The 19,923-nt window shown below is 36.2% G+C and overlaps 1 long non-coding RNA gene across 1 annotated transcript in view; it reads right to left on the minus strand.

The window, feature by feature from the left end:
- Positions 1-9,027: 9,027 nt before the first annotated feature.
- Positions 9,028-19,923, minus strand: part of LOC116998362 — a 34,886-nt gene continuing 23,990 nt past the window's right edge. The window contains exon 4 of the long non-coding RNA XR_004418366.1: positions 9,028-9,799. This is a non-coding gene — a long non-coding RNA (uncharacterized LOC116998362). The remainder of the gene's footprint in view (positions 9,800-19,923) is intronic.

Here is a 19,923-nt window from a genome sequence, read left to right on the forward strand (position 1 = left end):
AAGGATAGCTTTACTTAATCAGTGCAGTGCTGTCAGGGAGATCTCCTCATGATAGTGGTTTTTCTAGTGGAAAAATCTACAGGATTTACACTGTTGTCATGCAAGAGCTACTATTTGCTCCAAAGCAGACTAGATTCATGTTGCTCTGGAGTTCAGAAATTATTTGGGTTTGTATTTCAGATGTTGGCTTTGGGAGCTTTTTTTCATAAGTGTTGAGTTTGCTAAGACCATCTCTACAAAGTCTTTAATATGGATTGTAACTTGTCTTCATTTTTCTAGTTGCATCTTAATTTTGTGAACCTGAGAACTGAGAAAAGCGTCTTCACATTGTACATGGCTTCTGTATGCCTGCGTTACTTGTAATAACCACTGGGTGTCGTGAGCTGCTTTGGATTACCGGATACCGAGAAGGACAAATTTAGTCCAATCAAGGACTGCCTATGGACTTTTTTTTTTCCGGGTGAAAAGGCCTTTGTCTAATTTACATAGGATTACAATAAGGAGTCCCTAATCCTACTTTAAAATAATGTTATTTGTTTAGGTAAATGTATGATTCTTGGGGCTGTCCTGTGCAGGAACAGTACTTGGACTTTGATGATCCTTGTGGGCTCCTTTCAACTCGGAATATTCTGTGATTCTTTATTTATGTACCAGAGGCAACTAATGCGAGATAGGAGTATTACAAACAACAGCTTAATTCTCTATATGTTTTATTCCTGTTCCCATTTAGTCATTCAACGGAATGACACCTTGTTTGACAGAAAAACACTAAGATATCAGTGGGCAATTAAAGAAATCCTGATATCATAAATGTATAACGTAGCAGAACTAAGGATGAATTGGTGATCTCAAATCGGTATTTTCCTAATTTTTGGGAACAATGTTTGACATGGCTGTGTTTGAGATTATGATTTTGGGAAAGATTTTGACCTGTTACTTTCATCATTTTGGCAAGCAAAGGAAAAGGCATGAATATATCACTATATACAAGGATAAAAAATGTACTTCGTGCAGAAGAGAACTTGAACCTTCGGTACAAACCTGTGCTGTGGAGGATTAAAGACCAGCCATATTAGTTGCACATGGGAGGATTACATTTCCTACAGACTAGTCAGTAGGAGATCATATGATGTGGTAACGTTGATACAGCCATGTGCTGTGCCTCACAGTATGGATAGATGAGCCAGGGATATAGACTGGAGGTAGGCTTTCCGAGAAGCTCAGATGCCACTGTGACTCAGTTGCTTTCCCTGTGGGCTTGTTCTGTTAGATGGCTGAACTAATCTGGTGTGTGGGGGTGCTCTTAGTAGTGGTTGAAGCTTTGCCTAACAGTATGGTTGTGAAACGTTCAGATACTAGAACCATCTGAAAGACACATATAGAACTATCTCTTGTTTTGCAGGGCAAATATTGTTCCCCTATTATAGGGAACAGTAGTGGGATATATTTTACCTTTAGCTTAGAAACCTGCACTGCACTGTCTAGCACAGCAAAACACTGAACAGTTTGTGTCCAGTGTGGCAGGAATTGTGAGGGCTTATGGGAGCAGATCAAGAAAAATCTGCTAAGTGCTGATTTTTACAGTGGATGGTGTATAATGTAGCCAAATTGAAGAGATTTTTTTGACACTAGAAAAAGTTGCCTTGGTCTTAGTACTTCACAGATCTTCGGACCAACTTTTAAAACTTGGTGAGTGTAGCAGCTCTTCTAAAGTCTTGTTAAGAGGATGTCAGTATCAATTAAAACGTGCTTTTGTTCTGGAGTCATTTATGGACCCTGCTGAGGTCCCTAATTACTGTTTGCAACCTATGATCAGGGAGAAACTAAAAACCAGTTTTTATTTGAAATGGTATAGCAGTATGGACAGAAGATATAAACTGGATTTCCAATCTGACTTCTGTTGTGCTGAATTCATGAGGAGCTACTGGGGGCTCACCAGTCTTGAAAATGGGACCACTTGTTTGTATGTCTGGGAAAATAACAGAGTTTCTATGAAATGTCTGACAGTAATTGTCTTTCATATTGTATTGATTTAATACAAGAAAAACCTTTAAGGAATATCTGTCAATATCTCTGAAAAGTTCACTGAAAAATTACATAGTTTACTTGTGAATATAATGTTAACCAGTACAGTAAAGAATTAAAAAGAAATAAAATTGTGGCAACATTCCTAATTGAAATCATTGAAGTCATTGGTTTTGTTAAAAACTTTTGAAATATTGGACTTTCCTAGAATGTAAAAATACTCTTCTTCTTTTATTGAAATTAATATAGCTCTCTAAATTTCTAACCTTCCAGAACAGTTTTATGTTTATCAGATTTCTCAAGTGTGACTGTTATAGTGGTCAGATAAAATGGAGGATTGCATAGTGGGAATAGGAATGCCTGAAAAATGTGGTTTTCTGATCCTAAGATAGTTTATGTAATTGAATTTGTGATACCCTGCTGTATTTTTTTTTCTTTGTAGTATTGCTGCATGGAGAGAAGTAGCATTGGTATTAAGTGTTTGTATGTTCCTGCAGACCAGAAAGAAACCTGTAATGGAATATCAGAAATGACAAGCATACCCAGGCTGTCACAATCTTGTCCAGCTCTGCTATGCCAGCAAATAAACTGTTTCAATAGGGCAAAAGCAAAATGTACTAAGGACAGTTGAATATTTACCAGATGTTATGGCATTTGAGGCTCCAGGACTAGCTCTGTGTAGATATAAGACTGAATTAGATTCTTTCTGTTTTGCCAAGGGCAGGAAAAATCATATCTTGTTAGGGAAGACAGTTTTTCTCTTTTTTAAAGGAAATTCTCCACATGATGGCAGTAAAAAACCTCTGGAATTCAGAGGAGGTTTGTTTCACCTTCAAAAGCCATAGGGAAAAAAACAAACCAAGATGAAGAACTGAGTATGTGACTGAGCTTTTAAATTTCCCATTTTTCTCCTGGTGGGCCTTAAATTCCCCAGATAGTTTTCCAGACAGCAAGGCTACATGCAGCCTGGAACAAGGAGAATAGGTCACCTGTCACATTATACTAGGCCACAGTGTCACTCACAGGCATGCCTTCAGAAGATATTTTTGGTTTCTTATGCTGTGTATTAATGTGCAGAGGGAGAGGATAAAGAAAAAAAGAGGTTGTGTTTAATTCCTATCCACAGACTTGTCTCTGCCCAAAGAACTTGGAGGCTGTAGCTCATCATTTCAAGTCACATAATAGAGAGCCCTTGGATAAGCACCCAGTTTGCCCCAACTGGGCATTTGACCAACTTGGTTTGATTGCTGTAACAATGCCAGACAGAGATTAGTTGTGGAATGAGTTTGCAGTTGAAACTCAGCCTGTCTAGAGTGCTTGGATATCTTGGCGTATGGAAGCACTTAGAGAGGAGTGTATTTAAAGAACCCAGAAGCAGCTGTGTGGCTAAAATTAAAATGCGTTTTTCTTGTATTGTTTTTGCTTGGTTTCCTGTTGCACACTCTGGACCTGTCTTATGAGAGCAAATGGGCAAAGGAAAGGGATGAGTCCAAGGGATGAAAATCAATCCTAGAAATTCCTGCTTTGCTTTTTACAGCCTGGATACACCAGATATTTGACATGAAAAGGCCTGTGGCTAAAACAGTCTTTGAAAGTCTGCTCTTTATATTCGTATGCCTTTCATTCCATTCTTCAGTCATTTAGCCCATAGATTTCCTTTTTGTGTGTGTACAAGGATTGCTGCTCCATTCCTTTCTCCCCACCTTTCCTTCCCAGAACACAGGAGGTCTAATTCTACCGTAACTAGCACCAAATGTGCTATAGCTGATCAAAATGTTTGTAAAAATATCTAATGTAAGTGGCAGAAAAGTACTGATGTGTAAGTGAAAGGTGCAACATTCAGATGTATCAGAACAAGATCTCTGATAAAGCAAGGTTAAAAATATAAAAATATAAAGGTTAGTTTATAATCAGTAGAGCAACTGCTCTTTTATCAGAAAGGTACAGTAATTTCATGACTATAAGGTGCACCAGATTATAAGGCGCACTTCTGGATTTCCATCAAAATTTTAGGCTTTAAGGTGGGCCTTATAGTCGTGAAATTACAGCAATTTTCTTTGAAAGAGTATATTACTTAGAAGTCTTAACATAAAAGACATTTAGCAATAAATTTATATTCAGATACTTCTGATGTGGGGAATTATTACCCCAGGATATAGTACAGGGAATTAGGAAATAGTTTTAAAAACTTGGTCAAGGTCATATAGGAAGTCTGTGGCAGAGTCAACAAAACATGAGAATAGTAAGAGCAGCTCCTGTTCACCACTTACCTCTCTGATCATGTGCCTTATAGAGATTGTAGAGCTTTGCAGTCAGACCAAAAACTTGTTTAGTCTGGTGCCCTAAAAGCTGCTTTGAAGCTAAGCACAAAACTCTTAAGTTATGGGCAGCTTGGGATATGATTCCATATGATCTTTTTAGCAAAGCAAAAGGACATGTTTATCTGTCATAGTGAATGTAAAGGAGGTATTCAGAGAAGCAAAACTGCACTCAACACCAATAAAACTAGTCATTCCATCTGCTTAAAATGCTCTGAAAATCTTTTTTAATAGATTAAAAAGAAAATAAGAATACAAATATGTGTTAAGCCATGCAGCTTTCCTAAAGAGTAAAAATGCCATTAAGGAATGAGATAAAATGACCAGCCCTCCTTGCCACTGATAAATGGGTAAGTAGAAGTCAGGGGTGTTAACTCCCCGGGTTTTGAAACCGTAGGCTGGTCAGAAGTAAGAAATGTGATTTCATGTGGCTCATCTATATTTTTTAAGGGGTTTGCATTCTTTGTGTACGTGCAGCTTTTCTGTTTGTGGCAAGTAGAGTTGCATACTGTAGCCTGAAACCCCAGGTCAGCAGCACTGGAAGGGTCATATTTTCAGTTTGAATGGTCAAGGTCTACTCTAGAGAAAAAATGAAACCTAAAAAACAGGGAGTGGTTAACAATCTGAATAAAACAACAAAACTGAAACTGTTACTTGTCTAAGTCAACTTCTGCAATCAGCAATCATTCTGGCCAATGTTTTGTGTATTCTGCTGAAATCTCTCAGGGGTGAAAGATTCAGGAACAGTAGCCCCATTAAAGGCTGCTAAAGACTGTGGCTTTCACAAGTACCGATTTTTTTTCTTTTTGTGGTTATACAGGTAATGCATCTCTGGTAACCTTGTACATTTTCTGAAAGAAGAAAAGATGGTGATTACATTTTCTGGTTTGTTTTTCCTCTTCAGAAACAGCTCAGTTGTGAATGACCCTGTGTGATAAGTAAGAGAAATTCAGTATGCAGTTTTGGTGCTACAAAAGGGCCCACTGGCAATTTCAGTGCATATTTCCCAAGTCTTCGGAAAGGTCATTGAGGGTCTCCATTACACGCAGTCTAGAGCCTGCTACAATTTTCTCATACAATTTAATCTGCTGCCTGGATGGCCTCCAGTGTACAAGCAACTGACAATCTACAGTCTTTGGAATTGATTTCCTGGAATTGTGGAATGCCTGCTTGGCCTCCAGATGACAGATGTGTGCTGGAGCTCTCGGTGCTGCTGCTCTACAGAGATGAGAGAAAATTTGCCTGATTTCAACATTTTCTGTAAGCTTTTAAATCTTCTTTTAGTGATTTTAGGGATGAAGTTATCACACAAAGGTAACTTGAAGATACAAGCATCATTCTGAGTGGGCATCATTAATAAAAATCCTTTGCTTTCTGTAGCATTTATCATGTAGGGACCTTTTTGGGCTTATAAACATTCTCTAAGACAAACACTGTATGAATCTGATAACTCTTGTCATAGTAATTTTGCACTTGGGGAACCAAAAATTAAAGGATGGATAAACGAGTTGCCAAAGTTCACACAGCAGGGCACTGTCACCATCAGAAAAAGTTTTTAATCTTAGAGTTTACTTCAAGCAATTAATGTGGATTCATGCTATAGCTCTTTTGTCTTCAGTAGGATTGTACCTGTACTTTATTTAAAGCATGTGAAAAGTACATGTTCGTCTTAATAAGCAAAATATCTGCATAAGTAGGAGAGTGAGAAAATAACTTGAGATTTATAACCTATTTTCCAGTCTTAAGACCAAATATTCCTCTCATTTTTCTTCTGTGTATAGCAAATGCTCCTAAATCTGGAGTACAGGTGCCATTTACTTTCTCTTACAGTATATAGAAGCAAACTTCAAATCTCAGACTGAGTCAGCAGAAAAAAACCCAAGTGATGAATGCACAGTGGGAAAAATTTGGGGTTTTCATTGGAAAAACTAATATAAACAGTTCCTTGAGAATGGGTGTTTTTCCTTTGATGATTGGCTAAGCAGGCAATCTGAAACGTGAATGACGTGTTCTCCTTTCAAATCTAGAAATGTTTCTTCACACACAGAAATCTGGAATAGAAAATAGTAATTGAAAAGCTGGGATTCTTAATATGAAACTCCTACTCAACTCACATGGTAGTGGTTTGTTAAAATGGCTCATTTGGTGGAAATATGAGGGCACACATGGTGGCTTGTCCAGAAAGAGGATATATACACCTGATGACAAAATAGGGAGATTTCCATTGCAATCCCAAGCCAGAAATACCTATTGTATAAGGCTTTAATTCAATTTTGGATTTTGTGGGGTAGCACTTTTTTGGGGTGTTTTTGCTTTCTTTGAGAAACTAGCCAAATGCTCAGCGGCATGTAACTTCATAAAAACAGGGAAAAAAGTAGACTTCAGCAGGAAAGGAATATACAGTGACAGAGCAAAAGAAAAAAAATGTGTCAGCCTTGATACAGAAAGTAGAGGAAGCAACTAGAGAGGTTAGAATAGCAGCTTTGTGCTAAATAGAATGTGGATGGGAACATGAGAATGAAAGAGAACTTGTGTGAACATGAAATGGAAGTATCCATGATCATTTTGAAGGGAAGGAGGGAGAACCACAAAGTAGAAGAAAAAAGATTTAGAGAAAGCAGACTTCAGCAAACTCAGGATACTGGGAGATCACATGTCATGGAAGAGAAATTTAAAGGAATAAAGGAATTAGGCACTTCCTGATGGAAAACATGCTCTTTGGAATTTAATGATCCCAATGCAAGGAAAGAAAGCAAGTGTATAGCAAGAAGTCATCTGGTTAAATCATATACATTGACCTCAAACATGTGAGTCATACAGGAAATGAAAACTATGTGCGATTACTAGGATTAGTATAAAGGAATGCATAAGTATGTGGGGACAGAAATCAAAAAGAACAAAGCACAGGAGAAGTTATAATTAGGAGGAGCAAGACTTACCTTTAGTAAGCTATCAGCTAAAAAAAATCTGTTTTTATAAAGGACATTACTGTTTATGACTATGGAGTTCCTACTTGAATTCTGTAAGGAATAAGAGAAAGACTGAGAAACTATTCTAAGCTGAGAGAGAAAACTATCAATATCTTGATCAATTTAGTGCCTTTTTTGTTTCAGTATTAACTACAGAATGTAATGTGGCTAATATAATTATTATGAAAAATTAAGGACCGTGATCTTACAGACTAATAAAACAGACTCTATCTTATTTAGAGCACTAGCCAAAACTATTTAAAGCTGTCAGCAGGGATCTCTGATAACATAGGAGATGCTTGCAAAGGCTCTAAGGGATTGAAAAAGGAAAAATGTAGTGCTTAAAGGATAAAAAAGAAGCCAGGGAATTTTTCATCAGCCACTTTAATTTCAATTCCTAAAAAAATGCTAGAACAAATAAAATGAACAAATAATCAAATGAGTTATGTGTAAACATCTGGAAGATAGCAAAGAAATGGCTGACAGACAGAATGGATCTGTTGAGAGCAGCCCACATCGAACCAGTCTGTTTTCCTTGTGCTTTGCGCCAATAGATCTGTGAACAGAAGAGCAATAATAAATGTTGTGTATTTTGACTTCAGCAGGTTTTCTCACCATCTTTACATATCATATGTATGCCACGTTTTCCTAAGCAAAGCAGGAGAACTTGATTTATGAGGAAATTTGGAGAACTCTATGAGATAATCTGAGGTGAAACATGTCTTCAGATGAGGCTTCTAAGCTACTCCAGAAAGAAGGAGAATAATTTTTCTCCATGTTCAGCATAGGACAAGAAATACAAATTTTAAAATTAAGCTAGAGAAATTCTAGTTAGATATTGGGAGGAATAAGTGGAAATAATGAAGTACATGCATACGTCATGAAGAGATGATGTCAAATCTCTGTTACTGGTGTTTGTTATGTTCACATTACCTTGTACTCAGAAATGTTACTCATATTTTTGCCCTGCATCAGGACAATAGATAGATGGGATGAGTTTTAAAGTGGCATCTTATGTCACAAATTTGCCCTTCTCCAACCTTAGCTGTCCCAGTCTTGTGTCTGTGTCAAAAAATTTTTAGACAAGTGTGATGACAACCAAGCACTTTTCAGCGTTTACTTTCAACATTCACTTCAATAACATTTTGTGAAAAGGAAAGAGGTATTCTGATTTTTTAAATGCAAATGTCAGAAAGAGCTTCTCTGTATCCATGTAAAGTTGGGGGCAGAAACTGTTAGACTTATATGCAGTTGATATTTAAACCAAAAATAGGTTTCATTGCAAAAATTACCCACCAACTGTAAGCCATCTTCATTTTTCCTTTTCCAATGTTTTTCCTCCACAAGCTTTTTAAAATACTGTATTGGAAGCTTCAAACTGACTTCCAATTTCGTTAGAAATTTTTGGCTTCACATAACAAAATTCTGGAAGTGGTATCTGCAGTTCAGGTGAAAATTGTGATGTCTATGTAAAGTGCCATCTCACCAAAGGACATCACAAGGCTTTAGCACTGCCCTACTTACAAAAGAAGAACTTAGAGCATTATTGTTATTGCCTAGTAACATGGTAAATCACAGAACAGTGTGTGAACTGTTTAAGAACAAATAAGTTTTAGACCTACAGTGACTTGAAAAATATCAGCATTCTTAAAAAAGAAAGAACCAAAGAAGTTAGGTCTTGTTTTGCTTTTATTCATCTCCATTTTTGTACATTGAATATTTATGAAATAAATATTATAAAACGACAAAAAAAATTGTACTAAGCATAGTTACAGAACTGGAAGCCTTATGGGTGAAATTTATTATATTCTTAGCCACAGGAAAAGAGACATGGAACTAAATGTTTGATATAGTGAAGGAGAAAATTGGTAAGAATACAATGTAATCAAGAATGGATTTGATCTGCTAGAAATTAATGGAAGATAAGTCATTGAATGTCATGATTAGCAAATCTTTTTTACATTCTCCAGAGTGTTACCTTCAAGAAGTGGTTATTTTTATTTTTAGTAAAGGGGATAGTTTTTTTTATTAATACAACAAATAGGTAACCTAGAAGTAGTTATAACTAAAATTTCATGTATATTAACGTGCATTGAGAAAGGCAATATTAAAAGACTTAGTGAGAAAAAGTGATTGGAAAGACTGAAGTTATGAAAACAGCTCATTTTTCTGAAGTGAAATGTAAGCATTGTCAAGAGTTGTTAAATCTCAAGATAAAAAGATTTCACACTTATTTCAAAATGAAAATTAGTTTCTTCAGAGTTTCTACATCAAATGATTGAAGCTTTGTCTGTTGAAGTAGAAGAGAAAACATGGGTTTGATGATCTTCCAAGTGAGACATCTTCAGTGTCATTGAAAGTTAGCCACAATGAAAATGTAATTCCCTACACTAGGTCTTCCTGCAGGTCTTAACTGCAAACTCCTTTCAGAGCATTCTCAGTTCATCTTTGAAAACCACAATATGACAGATCAATTGGTGACTGCACCTTAAAAAAAAGACAGAAAAAGAAATTAAGTCAAAGACTTGAACTTGATAGAAAGTTGCAACCTTCTTTTTTTCTAAAAACATCATCTTCAGTGTAGCACAAAATGAGCAATTTGAAAGTGATTGAAGCACTTTGCCCTGAATACTCTCGTTCAGACAGATTTAAATTTGTGGTTTCATATTAGATACTACAAGTGAAGAGACAGAGGAAAAAAATTAAAGGAACAACTAAAAAAATCAACTTTGACATTAAGGCAGATGGTTCATTGCACATGAGAAATGATCCAATAATGGGTACAAGTATCCATAGAGAAAAACGGGTTCCTGCTTGATGCTATCGATTTTGTGTCTGAAAAGAAAAGCAAAGAATAGTGTGTCCAGGTTGGTATGGATGTTGCCTGCAAGTTCAGAAGAAAACCAAAGGAGGGATCTTTTTATTTGTTCTAATAGTGGAAATAAGGAGAATAAAGCTATTTACCTTAAAAATCACTTTAAACATTTCTAAGGTAGGAGTTTCGTATACATTGATAGTACAGTTGTGAAATAATGTAGCTTTTCACACCATTATATGGCACATTTTGGATGTTGAAAGATTTTCCTGCAACCATCTATCTCATATTTGTTTGTGATACGATATCCTTAAAAACAAAGAGGATTGATGCTACACCTTCTCAACAACATTCAGAGGAACTCTGAATGGGCAAAATTTTGGACTTGATTTTTATTTGCAGAAAGACAATGACTTGCATGGCATAAAGTGACCTAAACACACCTCTAAGTCCATTTTACAGGGTCCAGGCAGTATTAAGTAATTTTTTGGTGAAAGGAAATCAGATCTAAAAGGTCCCTATACTTTCATAAGAAACAACACAGGCTTTCAAATTTGTACTGAGCCCAAAGTGTGGTCAAAACACAACAGACTTTACTGTTGTTTTTTTTACAGAGGTGTTACATTTATGAAAGCTATTGCAATGTGGGTTTGGCAGATAGAAATTTTATGGACATGCAAGTCTACAATCATGGTCATCTAATTAACAGCTAGAACCACACAGGGAGAAAAAAATATTCTTTGATTATTTCTAGAATTTTTATGATTAGAAATGTTATTTAGCCAGCATCATTGATTATTCATACAGTTGCCTGGTTTTTGTCTAAATTAGGAAAAAGTAGCAGAAATATGGAATGTAGACTCTAAGCCTACTTTTCTTCCTTCTTTTAACACTAACAGGCTTTGTACATGACATGTATGGGAAGAAGTGATGCCACAATTTATGTCAAAAGAGTGAAATTTGGGAGATGAATCACAGTGAATAGATACTCAAATTCTGGCAGATGTCAGTTTTGCAAAATATATACAGTTCTGTTCAGCAAGCTCGGTATGCGTCTCTGGTGATTCAGATTTATTTGGTTGAACAGTTAATCTTTGAAAAACAGTTTTTCAGTAGTCTGGAATGGCTTGTCAGAATCCAGCTGCCAAATACCCTGAGCATTCTTTGTCTCTACTCATCTTCCTTCCTCCTGCTGGATCTCCTTTATAAAGGGAGAACAAATGGTCCATTTCCCAAAACTCTCTGAACAGATTAGCATGGACCATGATTTTTCCAGACATTGTTATTCTGGAGTGCCATGGTACCAGAGGGAAAACTGGTAAAACCTTTTTTCTTGCATCTTTAATCTGCTTCCTCTTGCTAAGAGTGGGAATAGAGTAAATAAAGCAGCTACCTGACTTAAAACAGAATGAGGGAGAAAGGATAATCATAGGTCAGTTAGATGTACAGTATTTGTCAGGAATGTAAGAAGCACAGAACCAAGTAGGTTTGGTAAACAGAAGAGGAGGGAAGGAAGTTCTTTAATAGCAGAACATGTAATTAAACCTGAGTCCTGGTGTTCTTTCGCTATCATAAAATATATCAGATATCTACTAGCAAAGTGCATCTGACTTACTTCTATGCTGTGATCTATGTTGCATTTATACTGGTGATTTTATTAGTGGAGTCTGACTCTGACAGCAGCATGTACTGAGAATTTAAAGATTAGAACCCTGTTACTACAGAGATCATCATCGGTCCATTTGATGGAATTTGCATTCACCCCTAATTAATTATTTATTCCATGGCACTGGGAGAGCACCAAGGTTATGCTTACATTCTAGAAGGTGACCAGACTGTCCCAAGTAATTACAGATCTGTTACCCTGGCTTCAATCCATGGTAATACTATCGAAAGTTATTAAGAATTTGGTTTTTTAAAAAAGAATTAAATAATGGAAATACAATGAATGCCAGTCAAAGTTGATGTAAAGAAAATCAGTCTAGTCAGTCTGTTTGACATTTATGTTTACTAATTTACAGAGAAAACATATACGTATTCTTATAAGGCAGTTGAACTGTGACTAACAAAAACCAACCTAATTCAAGAATGAACCTCATACAGTCTTGAAAAGGCACATGCTGCTCTGGTTGAAGGACTTGCAAGACAAAAACGTAGTTGTTAATTGGGAGTCATCATGAATGGAGTTTACCTTGCACCAGGCTGGTGGATGGCTAATGTTAATCCATATTTATCACATTATTTTAACAAATAAATGGTACCAAGCACATTTGTTAACATTTGCAGATAATCTAAAAATAGGAGAAATAGAGAATACTGAGTGAAGCCAGGGAAGTCTTACAGGACCACTTGGACTGGTTGAGTATGTTATGGCCATTCAAAGGAAGTTATATTGTAACACTGACAAAAGAAAGATCATGTCCTTATGAGCAGAAAACGCGCTGTCCGTTCCTCTGTAGGAAGAGGAGCTGTTTCCTGGAAAAACAGATTCTGATAAAGATTTCAAGGTCACAGTGGACAAATGAATCAACATGGGTTCCTACTGTAATGATTTGGCAAAAATAGGTAAATTGAATTGGAAATGAACCACTTGAGAAGTCATTTAAATTTTGCATATGGAATTGATGCTGTAATCCTGACTAACTATGAGACTTGCATTTTAAAGAGAATGGTGAGCACTTTGAGCGGATAGAGAGCCACAGAAATAATTGTGGAGAATTTTTTTGTAGTTTGAAAACTGAAGAGCCCAGTCTGCCTATTTCATTTTTTTTTAATAGAGGAGGAAAGAGAAATTTTTCAGAGGTGATTTGATTACAATGTATAATTACTTTCCTGTAGAGAAAATCTGACCTTCTAAAGAGCTATTCATTTTAGGGAAGATAGGCATAGTACAGTAGCATCCCTTTGTTCTGGAACCTGGATTCAAATAAATCCGGGTTAGGAACAACACTCAAAAATTTTTGGTGGTGATAGGCCAAACTACAGAGGAAGATAGAGATTCTTCAACCCCTAAGATGAAGATTTGAAAGTTTCTCTAAAAAAATATGAATAACCTTCAGACCAAAACAGGACTGGGGGCTATTTTCTTGCATTTGTGAAAAATAAGTAGCCTTAGTATGAGATAAAATTTAATAGACTGTGATATACCAGAGATTCCAGTGAAGGGTTTTAAAAATCTTTTCTGACCTATGAATTTAGAGGGGGAAAAAGGCATTTTACTAACAAAAATACCTCAAAATAGTTTTAAAGTCATGCATTCAGAAGGGGCAAAACAGAACGTAGACTTCCTGAACAAATTTTCTCCAAACTGCTATGAAATAGTCCAGTTACATGTTCTTAGATGTTTGAAGTCATGTGGAAAATAGATAATGCATAAAAGGTACTGCTTGGATAGAGCAGTGGAATAGTACCATGGAAATACTATGTGGTCATGCAGTTATAAACTTATTCTAATGAATATATATGAACAAAACTACTGCTGTCATTTACAAGCTTGTGAATGCTTGTATATTTAACATCTGTGACCCTTTAATGGGAACAGTGAGGTCAAAGGGAATGAGAAAGAGGCCAAGGCAAGTAAATAGGAAGAGAGTATCCTGAAGGCAGATCTCTCTGAGATGGCTATAGGGTACTTTAAAAATATTGTGGAAGAAAACAGACCTCTTTTAGGGTCTGTTTCCACATTCAGAAGAATTATTTAGATCCAATTCCTCTTTTACTTTGTTCTGTTTTAGGTTAACTTGGAAGAAATCTTAAAGGATATTATGTTTGATTGATCGGTTACCTTGTTTGTCCCAGCATACTAAGTTGGCTGAGCAGAGCTTGATGGGAGTCTGGAGATGCTGGAATGAAAGAAAAGAGATGCCATTTCTCTGAATTTTGTACATGTTCTCCAGTCTCAGGGATGATGGAAAACTATGATTGAAGAGCTGTGAGAACTCTACATTTTATTTCACATTTCTGTAAGCTGAAAATGCAGATAGAAGAAATGTCATAACTCTCTGAATAAAAGAGAATAAGAACTTAATTTTAGTGATTTCTCCCTGTTCTTAGATGCATATAATGGCATATGGATGGCTTTTTTCTGATATATGCTGCCTCAGGAAGAACTTAAATGGGCTTTTCTGTTGGAATAGTAATAGTAAAAAGAAAGCAATACAAAATAAGAAGCAAATATAACAAATCAATGAATCCACGTGCTCTTCTGTTTACAGTCTATAAACTTACATTTTACATGGTATACACTTTTTTGTTCGATAGAATTTCATGGCATAAAACTTAGATGTTTATTTCCCTTTGCAAATCTCCCTCATCATTCTCCTTTCATGAAATAAGGAATGAAACCAATGCAATAACTTTTTATTCCCACTAAATGGAAAAAATGCAACCATCTTGGTGCCTCTAGCAGGAAGCAGTGGTGCGAATTATATTTTCTTGTGAATGTTTTCATGTTTTCAGTGATACTCTTCTAATAACAGTGAGCCAAATTATGTTCATGGAGTTTCCTTTATACTCTTTTATACTATGTTGACCATTTCTTATATCACATTAACCGTAGTGCTAATATAAGATGTGTACTTTAGTTCTTTTGGTGACCTACTGTATTTAAATATGAAAAGATATTTTATAAGGTGCAAGTGTGGTCTTCATGATTTGACAATTAAATGTAGAATAAAGATAATTACATTCAGAGGGCAAGGATAGTATACCCAATGGGAATAATGATAGGATAATAGAAATTACTATCACCAGTTTGTAAGAATGTAGAAAATTTAGAGTTCTTACCTGAGAAAACAGGAAACCTGTATTATGTGCCAGAAAGAACTGGCACTTGAAATTGCAACTCCATTAGCAAGGATTTTTAATTAATCTTTCAATCCTGTGGTGATACAATGGGATTGGCATATATCAAAATTTGTTTGTTTTTAAAAAGAGATGGGAAACCTACAGGATTGTTGTTTTGACCTTGATGTTGTGCAAGGTCTTAGAAAATGTTTGAAAGGGAGGAACAATCAAGATCATGGAAATAGAGATAAATAGAGATAAAATATGAGATAGTTTGAGCAAAAGTAGATCAAGCAAACCTCATATTTCTCTGATAGGATGAGGGTTTTCTTCAAAAACTGCAGTGTAGTGGACCTGATATATCTGGGTTTAAACAAAACATTTGAAACTGTGTTCATGGAGATCTTAATTTAAGCAGAAGAGGACACAATTTGTAATTTAAAACTATCTGAAGACTTACAATGACTTTTTTTTTTGAAGGAGAGGTTGTATAAACATAGAGAATTGATTTATTGATTCATTTTTCAAAATTAATCTTATGACTGATTCTCTTTACTCATTTCACATTAATGAACCTAATTCAAAACCCAGTTTGTGCTTGTGAAATTTGCAGATAATGGAGAGTTAGAAGGTATTAGTAATATTGAGGAGAATTTGCCATAACAGATTACAGTCAGCAGGAATCATCACAATGAGAAAAAAAATTAATACTGCAAAGTCATGCATTTAGGGCCTTCTGCTGTGAGCTGGAGGCTCACTGGTCAGCAGGAATGCAGGAAGTTGAACCTCTGTGTTTAATAGGATAAATGCACTGGTAGTATTTTTTCAGCTATGAAGAAGGTCTTGTAAAAGTCAAGCCCAGATTTCTCCTTGGATATTGGAAAATATTGATACAATTAAGACAAAATAGTGTTAGATCTCATCTAGATTACTGGTATCAGACTGAGTTTCTTTACTGGAGAAAAAAAGTGAATTTTAACTGGAACAAACCCAAGAAAGGTCTTCAAGGCCCTTTAATGGAATGATTAAAAAGTCTGCTGAAAGGAGATTAGAAGAACAGGGCTTGGTTTGACTGACCAAGAGGAAGATTCAAAGAGGCTATGACTACTTCTAGTAATACATTTGGGGGCAAATAGCAAGTAGGGAGAAGAACAATTAAAGTTAAAAGATAAGATTAGATGGATATGAATTAATCAATAATGCATTTAGACACGAAGTTGAAAGAAGTTCTCAAGCCATCAGAAAAATGAACTTCTAGAACTGTCTTCCAGATACAGTAATGGGTGCAAGGAATCTTAATGGCTTGCAAGGTGAAGCTTTGTAAATTTAGAGCAGACTAAAGATGGTCATGAAGTTAAAAAGCAAAGCTTGTGAAATAAGGCTGTGTGCGTTTGGTTTTCTGTCATTCTTCTAAGAGCACTAAAGGAAGGTTTTCTCTCCATGTACAGATGTGTCAGGAAGTATTTCGTGGCACAAGCTTTGCTGTAAAATTATTAAGTAAAACAGAATAAAGCCAGAAAAGCTGGTAATGAGATACAATGGAATAGGCAAAAGGAAAAGCTAAGTACTGGCATGGTTTCTGTCCTGTGGTACAGGACAGGAAAGCAAAATGACTGTCTGCTCAAACCCAGGTTCCAGTATGGGCTGCAAGGTTTCCATGGCTGATATGTGCAAGGACAGAGGACTGAGCCCACCCATACCCACTTAATAGGTAAAGTTCTCTATCTCCTGTTGGATCATGAGCTATCAGTAATAATTGTTTGTAATTATTGTATTTTATTATGTATCACATGCCTCTGAGTTTCCATTCATTGCCTAAGGAGGAGGAGAAAAAAATATTTTTTACTTCACTCCTTTCTGGTAGTATAATTTCATTTTTGAAATATTTTTCACTCTCCCAACTTTCTCTGATAAGATTGGCCATGAGATGAGCTTTGATGGGATTTTAGTTTTCCTGCACTGATTTCAAGTCAGAATGAAAACTGTTTTAGTGGTCAAATTGGCAAGGATCTTCTTGAGGGAGCAGAATGGGGTGGAGGGTGCCTTTCCTTGTATGAAGAGTGTTTCACTTCGGTGTCATTTGAGTTCAGCCTAACAAAACCCCTGTCATTATAGGAGCCTCAGAAGTGATTTCTGGAAGATGGAAATGGTGCATGTTCTTTTACCTGTACTGTACTTCTCCATTCTGTGTACCAGGATTGAACTGACACATGATATTGATATGATATTGATATGATTCAGAAACTATTGTTTTATTGATGAAGAATAAACCCAAGTTCTTGTTTGATTTTATTACCGCTTGGTAACATTTTTCTCAAGAATTGAATTTCTAACTACAGCTTTGTGATGAGTTACCAGCTGACTGACTGCATTCCTTCTAAAGTTTGAGCTAGGCATGGTATACTTCATCACTCCCTGAACTGCTGTTTAGTACTGCTATATGCTTTTCTGCATTTGAGAGTTTGGATTTAAATTATGGGACAGAGAAATTTGTAATCCTTATCGTGCTGTCATGAAGAGAGCAGTTTCTCAGACACATTGTGCTGAGACATTAACATTTATCATCTTAGATTTTTATTAAGTTATTATGACTTTACTATTAAATATGATATGAAATATAAAAACATATCCTACCTTAAAAGGGGTTGCAATGATTAGACTCCAAACCAGACAAATAGTAAAGGAAAACATTAAGTGAAGTAGTTCACATTGTAATTTAGGGTAAATAAGTGTTTTTATTTCCAGAAAAGAAAAATGCAGCCCAAATGCCAGGTGTAAGAAATAATTTAAAGGACAGATGAGCAGTTCTAATGGGACAAAAATATTGCCTTCTACCACTTTCTAGCTTTGACAGAGCTCTTGACGTAACTGAGCTACTAATAAAATATTCAGTCTGCTTTTAAAAACTGTGAGCTAAATTACCGCAATATTCCAAACATTTGCACAGAGGTAAATGTTGTACCTATTTATAAATGCTGCTGTGAAGGATACTGAACTTACAATCTAAGTGCAATGAAACCAATTTATTTATCAGAGATTTTATTTTCAGATAGTCACACTAGACATTGGTTTTCAGAAGAAACCTTTCTCACGAAAGAAAGAAATTTGTAAAATTTTAAGTTATTTTTTTAAAAAATCTTGAGGGTAGGTTCCTGACATTTTGACCTTTCTCAATATGGCACATGCATTCCCAGTGTTTGTTGTTCCAGGACACAGATACTGCCTTTATGCCATTAGAAACTGTTAATGGGATATGGTATTGAAAACCTTTCGCTAGGGGATCCAGAATACATTGTATTTAGATGCATCCAGAATATATAATCTGATGTATCCGGAATACATCGGGGTACTATTCTTAGCTTAAGAACTTTGTCTTAAGCCTCTCCACTTAAACCTAAAAAGATAGGAGCTCTCCTAAAAATCATGTAGGTGTGGCCAATACAGTGCTTTTCATGGAATCTTTCAAAGGAGGAATTCTCGTATAAAGTAAGACTAGAAGAAGTTGTAGGGAAGCCATGGCCACCTCCTTCACTTATAGGTTTCTTTTTTAGTTTCTTGCTGCCTTCCCTGGGAGAAATGTATTCCTTCTGCTCTCTACCCTGGATTTTATAGCCTCCCCTACTAGGAAGAGAAAGAGTTCTTCTTTCCAGTAATCTAACAAGTCACAGCTGTTAGTTCAAGCAGCATGAAGGAGCTGCTTTCCTGTTTTCACACAGGGGGAGAATTTAAATGCAGAGTGAACCAGGAAGGGGTATATGCGTGTTATCCCTGACACTGAACTGTTAAGGGGTTTCTAGTGCAGAAGTTTTCATTTTCTCAGAAGAAATGAAGGAAACCAGCTCCTGTAATTATGAGCAAAGAAAGGAAGAGAAGGTGCTCCAATGGTCTATTGCATCTGTTGATCTGTTTGGTCAACAAGCAGGGACTTAAGCTTCTTGCATCCAGACCGACTGGATCATTCATCTATAGCAATGTGCCACTTAACCTGGCCTGGCCAAGGTTTCACCATCACCAGCAGCTCAAGTACTTGGAGGTACTTGTAAAGGAAATATCAAATAATCAGTTACTGCTGCCTTATCATCTCTAGGAATCATTTTCTCTGAATTAAATGAGGGTCCAGGAAAATTACTACTTTGTGTAAGGGAAGTCAAAGTTTAAAGACAACTTTAGGTTACCAGATTTCTGAAACCGATAGATCCCATCTTTCTGTCATAAACCCCTCAGAGTTGAGGGCCTAGCTTTTGAAGCTACACTTAATAAAAATCATGTTTAAGCAAGAGAACACCTTTGAAGCCATTGCTGATAGTTCAGGTAGCTCTAGAGTTCACTTTCTGACTTCAATTTTTTTCCAGGCATTCTGTAGCATGGGCTATTGGTGCTAAGATTCTGCTCATCTATCACCCATTCCTCTGGCAGGAAACCTTGTTTATATACCTGTCACTGCATAGAAATTCAGGCATTATCCTCTTTCAGGGGAATACTACTGCAGATGATTTTCAGACTGGCTTGTGACACGCCTTGCAAGTATATTTATAGTCAGGTACACTCACAGCAAGTGATCAATTAAAACCTTTTCATTTTTTTTTAGACGGAGAAAGAGGGGTAAGAGTTTTGACATGGGAGAAAAAAGAAGCAAAGCAAGGTCTTTATTTTGCCCACCAAGTGTGTACAGTTAAGTTTAATCATTCCGTATAAAGCTTTAAAAGATGGTATTAAGTGTGCCTTCTAGAAAACAAAAAAGTGGACAAGTAGAAACAATTAGCCAGATGGAATTGGCATGCTGGCACCAGATACCTTAGGTTGGTTTGTTCATTGGTTTACTCGGTCAATTTAAAAAATGAAGATAGTTGGGGGGGAAAAAATGGCATAGAGGGTGAGTGTGACTTCCATTTGTGTCACAGCACACAGAGTAATTTTTGGAAAGTGGCAGGTTCAGCATTCTTCTTGGGCAGACTTTTCTTAGTTTTGAATTTTTAAGGAAACCACTTTCTGGTTACTGGTACATGGAGCA

Source organism: Catharus ustulatus, chromosome 6 (assembly GCF_009819885.2).
Source record: "Catharus ustulatus isolate bCatUst1 chromosome 6, bCatUst1.pri.v2, whole genome shotgun sequence".
In the NCBI taxonomy this organism is placed as follows: Eukaryota; Metazoa; Chordata; class Aves; order Passeriformes; family Turdidae; genus Catharus; species Catharus ustulatus.